This window comes from Pinus tabuliformis, chromosome 3_1 (assembly GCF_031772625.1).
Source record: "Pinus tabuliformis cultivar Carrire ecotype Pingquan chromosome 3_1, CPIR1, whole genome shotgun sequence".
Taxonomy (NCBI): Eukaryota; Viridiplantae; Streptophyta; class Pinopsida; order Pinales; family Pinaceae; genus Pinus; species Pinus tabuliformis.
Genome location: NC_142301.1, coordinates 373,742,952 through 373,753,354, shown reverse-complemented (window position 1 = coordinate 373,753,354; position 10,403 = coordinate 373,742,952). Strand labels below are relative to the sequence as shown.

General features: G+C 33.2%; 1 pseudogene; it reads right to left on the bottom strand.

Annotated features, from left to right (window-relative positions):
• Nucleotides 1–5,488: 5,488 nt before the first annotated feature.
• LOC149187274 (dirigent protein 22 pseudogene) lies at nt 5,489–6,049 on the bottom strand (annotated as a pseudogene).
• Nucleotides 6,050–10,403: the final 4,354 nt, after the last annotated feature.

Here is a 10,403-nt window from a genome sequence, read left to right as displayed (position 1 = left end):
TTGATTTCTTCTTATCAATTATATGTGTTCATGCTTGATGTTGCTTATGTTTGATTAAGCTTCCGCTAAATTGTTTGTAGAAGTAGATCAAGTGTTTTTCTTTAGTACATTGCATTACCAAGTGATCTACAGGTGGGAAATTTCTACATGGTATCAAAGCATAGGTGATCAAGGAGAGAACAGTACACTGAGAGGAGATTTCAAAGTTTTGAATTTTGGGCCGAGATTTTGTAGAGCATATATGAAAATTTTTGTACAAAATTTTCAGAAATAAATAGCAGATTTAAATTCCTTGCGGAAAAATACCCCCCCCAAAAAAAAATCGGCTGAATCGGAGTTTGGATGAGGGAGATATCGCTGATTTAAAATCAGCTCATTTTTTAGAAAATTTTGTGATGGCGGGAAAGTGGAAATAGATTGGTGTGCTAGCCAAGAACCTGCATGCACTTGAGGTACAAGACGCATGCAAAACCTTGAGGAGCAAGGAAAAGGTTAGAGACTTAGTGGTTGAGAGGGAGAGTATATTACCTCTCAACATGCATCGTTAGAAGAAGTCTCATACAATTGTGGAGGAGCCACGATTGGTGCAACAACTTCAAGAGGTTGTGGAGTAGCCACAACATGGGAAGCTGAGAGGAGATCGAGTAGAGACATCTACTCATGCAGAGACCTCCAGTAGGGTGGGAACTTCGACCCAGGTGGGCAGAGGGATCACATGCAGCCATACCTCTAGGTAGGAGGCGGGGTGATGTGGAGTGATCGTCCCATGGAGGAGGGGCAGGATCCTTGAGGTACCAAACCTCTTAGATGAGACCTTGCTATGAGATCCCTGATTTGGAGTAGTAGGAACTGGCTAATTGGGTAGAGATAGATGCGAATGGAGTGGCAGAGACAGCTACAGTGCAGGGAATCCCAGGACAGCGTAGAGCATGTAGGCTACATCAATGCGAGAGGCACAAGTGTGTTGCACTATGCAGGATAGCATAGATAAGGGTGCAATGGTGTAAGATGCATGGAGATGTTGCAGTAGTGTAGAGGTCAGAGAGGGAGCACTTGTCAGTAGCAAGTAGAGCTTTTGCATCAGAGTATGTTTCTAGCCCAACAAAGTGGTTAGTTGGGAGTTTTTTTTGTTCTGAGAGTTGCTGCAGCAACCACACTTGGTAGATGTGTTGCATGCAGAACATTCCAGAGGTACAAGATCGGGTTCAAGAGGAAACCTTTCTTGTTGAGAGGGAGTATTGAAAATTGTCAACAAGAAATTGCTAAAAATAGAAGTGCTAAAAATAGTAGTTTGGGCATCAGTGCTGGATTGGGAAACATGGAATGAAAAATGGAAGTGCTAAAAATAGAAGTTCTATTTTTAGCAATTCAAGTTGGATTCCTATTTTTAGACAGTCCCTTGTCTAAAATAGGAAGTAAAATTCGAATTTGGTCTTACCAGCAGTTTGAATATTAATTAATTAATTCTCCATGAATTAATTAGTTAAGGAAAATCAAACCTGAAGTCTTTGTGAGAACATGCAATAATTTCTCCACTGATTGGGAAATGTGTCCTTGATTTGCTGCAGTGATTGAGGAATCAAGGATGAGTTCTATATTGATAGGATCAGTTGACTTAGTTTAACTTAGTCAACTTCAGTTAGATTAATTTAACAAGTTGTTAAATTAATGAGATATAGTTTGTTAATGCTTGCATGCATGTCACAACTGTTATTTTCAGATAACTGATTATTATTTTTTAGATAATTGATGCACGATAGTTCAAGCAGAGACCCAGTTGAGATCAGCGAAGGGATAGTGTACTATCAGTTGGATGAATATTTTTCTATAAAGGAAGCTCATCCATGATGAGGATTTATCTCCTTCAAGTTTGTGCAGTTAGATCAGAGGTTAGTGAGTGTGTGAAGAGGCCAATTCACACAGGTGGCATCACTGGGCCCCAAGGAAACTGCACAAGGAAATAGGAGGCTTAGAGGGAAGAGGAGAAGGTTTGTGAGAAGCCTTTGATTGTCTATGAGTAGCAGATGGATTGTACTGAGAGCTGGATAGCTTCCGAGCTAAGGCTTTGTGTAATCCAGACTATATTTCCACTTGTATGATAATACAAAGATGGGGTTTTAGGCAGGTCCTTCCCCAGGTAAATTCTTCTATGTTATGTGTGATTGATTCCTTCTTATCAGTTATTTGTGTTCATGCTTGATGTTGATCATGTTTGATTAAGCTTCTGCTAAGTTTATGGTAGATGTAGATCTAGTATTAATTTCATGGTAGGTGAAATTTCTACATGATATCAGTGAGCTAGCTGATTTGTAGAGAAAATTCTACATTTTTGTTATTATCAATGTAGTTTGCACAATTTTCATCTTAGTGAATTAGTTAGATTAACTTGTAATCAGCCTACCCCTACTTTGATGATCCCTCATATGTCACTACATTCTTGAAAATGAAGAATGGTTACCAGGATTGAATCTCATTGGCTCTCTTATCCCAAATAGTCTGAGGTCTAATTAGGACCTCGTACTAGAGAGAACCCCTTAACTTTTGCTAAGATTTTTTTCCCCTTTAAACACATTCATATATGCTTGAGTGAATCTTAGAGGTTTCTATTTTCTTAATATAATATGTAGAGGAATAACAAATTTATCACAAATTTCATAAAATAAATTGTTGTAGTTCTCAAGCCACAACTTTGAGTAATAGATATTCATTTAATCGTGAATAAGAGACCAATTCCAACAAATTAATGGAACTTTTAGAACAAATTGAATTTATAAGATACCATGGCATGAAGAGCCTTAGGTATTTCTCTAGTGGTGTCTATTATAACATTTTGACTTCCTGTTGTAACTTAGATAAGTGAATATGAGGCTAATTGAATATGGTTCCCTTTTGAATAACCTAGTGTAAAAGAGGGTCCACTCTCATTTGAATTCCTAGGATTTATTCTTCCCATATTGTCTACATATCATGGTTGCTAGGAGCCTTTGAGGTTTCTTTAGATGATGGATAGCATATAGTTTATCTACATTGGTTTTAAATGAAGAAGGATCACACCACCATTGCCTAATCAACTTAGCTATTGTAGTTTCTTACTCAACAATTTCTTTGGCTATAAATTTGTCTACAAATTGTATATTTAGACTTTGTTCAAGAAATTCTAATTTATACATATTAAATACATCATTAGGTTGAAATGACCTAGTAACTTGGTGAAAGGAATCAACTATTGTATAACTTTTAATATCAGTGTGAGAGATAATCCTTAATATCATATCATAATAGGGGAAAATGGCTAGTTTGGAAGTGATGTTATGCATGTTAGACCTCTTGATATATTTAAAATTGTCAACATCCTCCTCAAAGTTTCCTTTTTCAAGAAGGTTCTACATTTCACTCCACTCTATACATCTTAATTCCAATGATATGAGAAGTATCTGAGAAGATGATCAAATTGGGGTTTTAATCTTCATCCTCCTCTTCAAAGCTTACATCATTTCACCTTCATTTCTTTGTCATATTATTCATTCTAAACTTATATTTCAAATAAATAAATCAAACCTAAATTTTAGTAATGTATTGAAAGAAGAATATAAAGCTAAGTTGTTCAAAGTACAACCTAAATTTATTAGAATGGTTAACATTGAACTATTTTGTTATTATGTTTGAATGGTGACTAGTTAATTAATCCTTTTTTACCTTTTTCTAAGTGAAATGCGAGGAAAGGAATAAAGAAGAAATGAGCCAAATATGTTTAACAAAAGCTTTAAGTTCAACTTTCTATGTTGTGGGGGAAGATTTCAATTCACATTCTATGACTTAATGATCAAGCATCCATAGTTTAAATGCAAGCTATGACAGTTTGTAAATTTGAAAACGATAGTGAGAATTATCTATGTTCCCATTAGTTGACCTATCAAATGTTGGGTATCGGGAAACTCATCAAACAATCCATTACTAGCTATACACATGATAACATAAATTGATAACTTTATCACCGAATGAAAATTTCCTATTAATTGGGATTTGGCTTACTAGTGATTAGGTCATTGACCCATTAAGATATCAAGATGTTAAGCCATTAGGATATCAAAATGTCGAGCGATCATATTAAGCCATTAACAATTTATCTTTTTAAATGATCTTGTCTTCTTATACTTGACTTATTCTCCAACAACTGAGCCACTAGATTTTCTCCTATTGGAACATCAACATATTAGCTAACGAGATGTCGACTTATCAACTTTTTATACCATCGTTTTATCAACCCTTGTATTATTTCTTGATAAGCAAGATGTATGACTATCGAGATAATGGGGATAAGTATATCGGAAAAGGGTTTATCTATAACTAGAGTTGTTTCTTATATTTCCAAAAAGCAATAAAAATCTATGAGCTAACAAAGATTTTGTATCAACTTGCTATATAAAACAATTGTTATCAAGACTTTTTAGTATTATGATATCATACATCTATACCTCATTGGCCTATTAACTGTCGACTTTCAAGGATATTAGAACTTTGAGACATCCAAACTCTGAGACACTACATAGAAAACGTAAAAAATATTTGTTTCAAGGTAGTGTTGCGTAAAATCATATGGAAAAAATCATTTTTTTAACAGTAAACATACAATTTTAAAGAATAAGAAATTAAATATAAAAATTTAATGTGTGGTTCACAGACAATGGAGATCGAGTTGGCTCATTAACAAAACCTAACCTCAAGAAAGTCAAAGATAATTGATCCATAACTTTCGATAAAAAATGCTTTAATAAACTAACCCTTAAAACTAATAAAATTTTAAATATTTGAATATTAAAACACTTATCAATGAAAAAAAAAACCTTTATTTGATCGAATATAACTCCATAAATTTATTGAATATACTTAATAACGAGGATTGTTATACCTAATATAAAATAGATCATATATATATATAGAGAGATATAGATATATAGTTCTTCCCGAAAACATCCATAACAAATAAACTGAAAAATTGAAAGATGAATGTGGGAATGGTTCATAAAATATAGAAGCACTAATTCTTCGCATTATCACGACGTAATAAATGTTGAGATACGATATCAAAGATTATTAAGTGTCTCACATATAATCAATGGGACAATATCCTTGACTCCATATACACATTAAACGCGTAATGACCACAATTTTGTACCTTACGTTCCTCACTACCCGATCCTAATAATTTTGTAGGGTTTTACTAGGTCAATCAGAGCTTAGCGTTAACCGCAACCTCACACCACCGTATCCTAGGTAGTATCCTCAATGGCATGGAATGTTTTTGCATTTTTTAATTAGAAACCATAAAAAGAAACGTCAACTAGGCTATCTAGCCTAGTTTATAATAAAAATATAACGTATGCAGATGGAGGCGAGTAATGGAGAACTGTGACGTTGTATAGAAAGAAACGCCAAATAGCCTATCTAGCGTAGTTTATAATAAAAATATAACGTAGGTCGATGGAGGCTAGTAATGGAGAACTGTGACGTTGTATTCAACGACTGCGTTGCCGGTTTTTCGATCGAATACATGAGTGCGAGCAAGTGCGTAGCCTCGAGCCAATCGAAAGAATCCACTGCCTCCCACGATCGGCATTTCCCTCACTTGTTCAAGAACCGCATTCTTCCCCACCATGGCAAGGGTGCTGCCGTTGTACTTGCCGCTCTCGAAAACAAACGTCGTCGCCATGAGCAGATGGACTTTCTGTTGGCCGCAGGAAACGTAGATACCCTGCGCTCTGCCCACCATTTTGGAGGTCGCCTCCGGCCCTTCTGTAAGCCAGTCATCCATAACCCTTACTAGCCCAAACTGAGTAAAGTAAGAGTGTGTCGTGGGAGCTGAGGCCACCTGCACGGCCGTCACATTTTTCCCAACAAGTAAATCGTGGAAATAGAAATGGAGTTGGCTTATATTCTCCTTCCCTAATTTAACCTCTGCCTCCGCCCCCGTCTCCGCTATGTGCAGGTAAGCCAACAGCAATACAACGGCCATTGTAACTTTTGCTACCGCGTAGCCCTTGCTCGCCATCACAAAAGAATATTTCGGTGCAGATCGTGATGAAAGTCGAGTTCCACTTTTATAATGCCGATGGCCTTGAGGTGCACGTCTACTTTGTTCCACTCTGTTGAATGTTTTCTTATTATTTTCGTTTTTGGTCACGCCTACCTTTTAACATTTTTCTTGTGAGTATTGGAATTTCTTAGTGTAAGGCCACATCTTCTATTACAGAATTCCTCTTCGAATTTGGTCCAGTAATGGCATTATTCTGTCACAGAATCTTCAGTCCTTTTTCCAGTGACGAAATATCGGTCATGGCCATTGTATCTAGACATGTAGAATTCTCTAGTCGTTCCACTCGAAACCTCCAGTGACACGGCTTCCATGGTTGTTGCATAGCAACCCTTTAATTAATTACAGATATGTAGCGGGCCATTTAAGCTATATGGTCGTTTCTGAGTACATGAACTCTTTTACCTCATTGACCGCAATTGTTTTTGAGGATCCTAAGGTGGTGAGTGGGGATCAAAGACCCAACTATACTTGCCATTTGTGGAATATGATAAGGTGATCAGTTGGCAATTCTACGTCATTGACCGAACTACCTTGCTTGTGAGCGTGGAAGATGTTAAGGTGTCGAGTGGGAACCAGAGACAACTTTTCCTACCTTTCTTATGTTAATTGGTGAGTGAGAAATTCAACGTCATTGACCGAACTGTTTTACCCTTTGTGAGCGTGGATGATGTTAAAGGTGGTGAGTGGGCAACTATGACCTGACCTCACCTACCTTTGTGAGTAGGAGACATAGAAAGGTGGGAAGTGGACATTATAATTTAAATTGAATTTGAACGCTTATGCTTACTTTGAAAATTTTCGACGTATATAATTGCTTTTAGTCTTTCTTAAAAGAACTTTCTCGTTCATATTGGTTATTATATATTAATATAAATTTATTGAAATTTGTATTTTATTAAATGTTAATAAATATTGAGAAGTTAGAGAGATTTTTTTTTTTTTTTAACTTGTCCTGACGATGAATCACACTAGTTGGTTCGAAACGCGTTGACAAATGATATTCCTTGTGATTTTCACCGAAAAAAAAAAAAAAAAAAAAATCTCTCTAACTTGATATGGATCACAGAAGCCTGAACTCAAATATTGAGAAGATATTTGAAATATAGGATTTCCTAGATTTAAAAGATCTGATGTTAATTTAAGTTGGTATGTTTTATATAAGCGCATATGTGTTATATCATGTAAGTCACAATTTCATTTAGCGAGGAGAGATTCCAGAGATGCAAGGGTAGGCTTGGCAATCTCACCCAAACTGGTGCTGAGGTTATGACTGCTGTAAAAGGATCGAATGATGGGTTCCATGGCTTCATGAATAGCCCTGGGCCGGAATCTAGAATACATTGTCTGCTTTCAGGATTTTCAAAATCTACTATAAAGAAACCCCTAGCACAAGGGTAGATATTAATTTCATCAGAAATGACAGGCTTCCATACCTCCGAGATCCAATTGTGGAGAGCTGTCAGTCGCGGCCAAAAACCATTAAATCGGTTTAAAAAATTAAAAAGAATACTAAATAAAAATATCTTACATAACCCTTTTAATAAAGGATATTTTCTCATTTTTATAAGTATACACAATTTATAAGTATAAAAATAGATCAACCATTATTAGTTAATTTACTTTACATTTATTATTATTATTATTATTATATTTTTAATTTTTTTTATAAATTATTATATTAAATTAATGTATAATCATGTTAAATTTATAAGATGTGGGATAGATATTACTATCATATTTATGTTAACTTTGAATCTAGTGTACTTAGCATAGAGAGATTAAAAAATTTTAGGTGTATTTTTATTTTTTTATTTTTGAGGTGTGAATATTTTTGAGTGTAAAATTTGAAAAAAAATTGTATCTAGAAAGATTTAATCTTTCTTTACAAGGTATGTCATGTATCAACACATGCTAAGAATGGAAGGAGTTAATGCTTTGAACATAATATGTTTTTTATATGCTTTTTATAATATATGTTTATATACTCATACTCTTTTTCTCCTTCTCTCTTTGTCTATATAAAGATGCATTTATATTAAAAATTTTTGTTATTAATATTTCTTTAAAAAGTTACATGTCAACTCCATATTAAGAATCAAATAATTCAAGCATCTCCCTTACAATTGAAAATATAAGAAAAATTAATTTCAATTACTCTATATTTGTGCATATAGAGTTTATATAAAATTATGTTACTTAATATAGACATTAAAATATTTTATTCATGGTTGATGCTAAAATCTTTTTTTTTGTCAATACAATTTTTTGAATACCATTTGTCAATTAAACATAAATTGAAGTTCACATTTCCCACTCATTGAACTTAATGCCATATCAATATTATTTTTAGATGCCACATATCAATTCCATATTGATACACATATATTTCATGTTAAAAAGTAGATTAGGAAGTTTTGAGTGCTTATCACTCTACAACCCAAGATAAATTGGAGAGAAGATGTAGCATCAAACATTTAAATTTTGGCTTAATATGGGGAAGATGTTATAATGTCATAAATGAGTGTTTTTAGATGCCACATATCAATTCCATATTGATACACATATATTTCATGTTAAAAAGTAGATTAGGAATTTTTGGGTGCTTATCACTCTACAACCCAAGATAGATTGGAGAGAAGATGTAGCATCAAACATTTAAATTTTGGCTTAATAAGGGAAGATGTTATAATGTCGTAAATGAGTGTAAACATTTAATCTCGGCTAAATATGGGAGAGATGTTATAGTGTCCCTAAAATAAAACATTGAAAAAAGACTTAATAATAAATCAATTGAATTGAATTTGTTGTATTGTAACTTTGTTTTTATTGATAAATTTAGAAACAAATTTTCCAAGATACATTTCATATTAAAATAAATCTAAACAAAAAAAAAATGTGTTGCAACCTAACTTAGTCCTTGCCACTCAAGTTGGAAGTTATGATCTCAGAAAAATTGCATAAAACCTTATAACCTACATTAGTCGATACTAAATTAATAGTGGCCAATGGGCAAATGGAATCATATGTTATTGCTTTAACAAGAACTGATATATTATTTCTTTGACAAGAACTAATAAATTGAGACATCAAATGGATAAATTACTTACTTAGGCACAAGGGTTTGCATAAATTTTGGTCGGTAGTAACAGCTAGTACATTTATACATTTACAATTTTACTTTTACACAAGTTTTCAGGAAAACATAAATAAATTTGGAAGTAACTCTTGATAACTATATTTACTACATCGTATTCCTATCTCTTTTTCATGCAAAGACTTGCTTAAATTATGGTGGGAAGTGATTGGTAACAACTATGGTATTTACTTGAGTATAGCTATTTCTAAAGATTTTATCTTTCAAAATATCTAAGTTCATGCATGAATATTGCAACCATATCTATAAATTATGGCATAAAATATGTGATATGATTATCCACATGGCATTATATTGGGCAAATATTGTATAATTCCTTCAAGTTATGGTCCAATCAAATGTTTGAAACATACTTTTTAATAATTATTGAAAAATAAATATTATCTTTCAAAGTTAAACATTATAAGTTTCATTGGCCAATGCCAAAGCTAATAGCCGTCAACAAGAAAATCAATTGCTAGAATATTTCTTTGATAGGGACTAATAATAATGAAAAACACACACACACACATAATGATGTGCATATCACATTAAAAATTTAAATTAATCAAATGATAAAACTTCTAACTATATGTATGATCATAGCTTTAATAAAATAAAAAATAAGAATATATATAGAAATGTTGAATTTATATAAATATAAATAATATCATTAAGAATCATCATAGATCCATCTTAATTCCAAATCTACCAAGTATGGAGAGGAAAATAATTCAATTTCACACTCAAAAGGTGGTTTGCATATTGAGAAATTTGATCCCTCTCAAAGCTTGGAAGCTGGAAATTGAAGTATTTTATTTGTAGTAATTGAGAGATTTTATTATTATTACTATTCTTAATTTTTTAATATAACTATTATTTTATTGTTTTCAAATGTAACTTTTTGTGGAAACATATCCTCGATATTGAGGGTGTTGGAATTCCCATGATAATTGAATTATTTAACATGATAATTACTTGTGAGAATTATTATTAGTTCTTCTTTCTTAGTTAGTTAATCTCCTGCATCAAGTAATTATCAAGCATTAAGATCGTAATGCACAAGAGACAAAGAACACAAGAGATTAGGTGCCAGAGGAAAACCCCACCAAGGGGAAAAACATAAATCATTTCCTTATAAAGTCAAGAGAAATCAATGTCAAATTAGTGTCCATA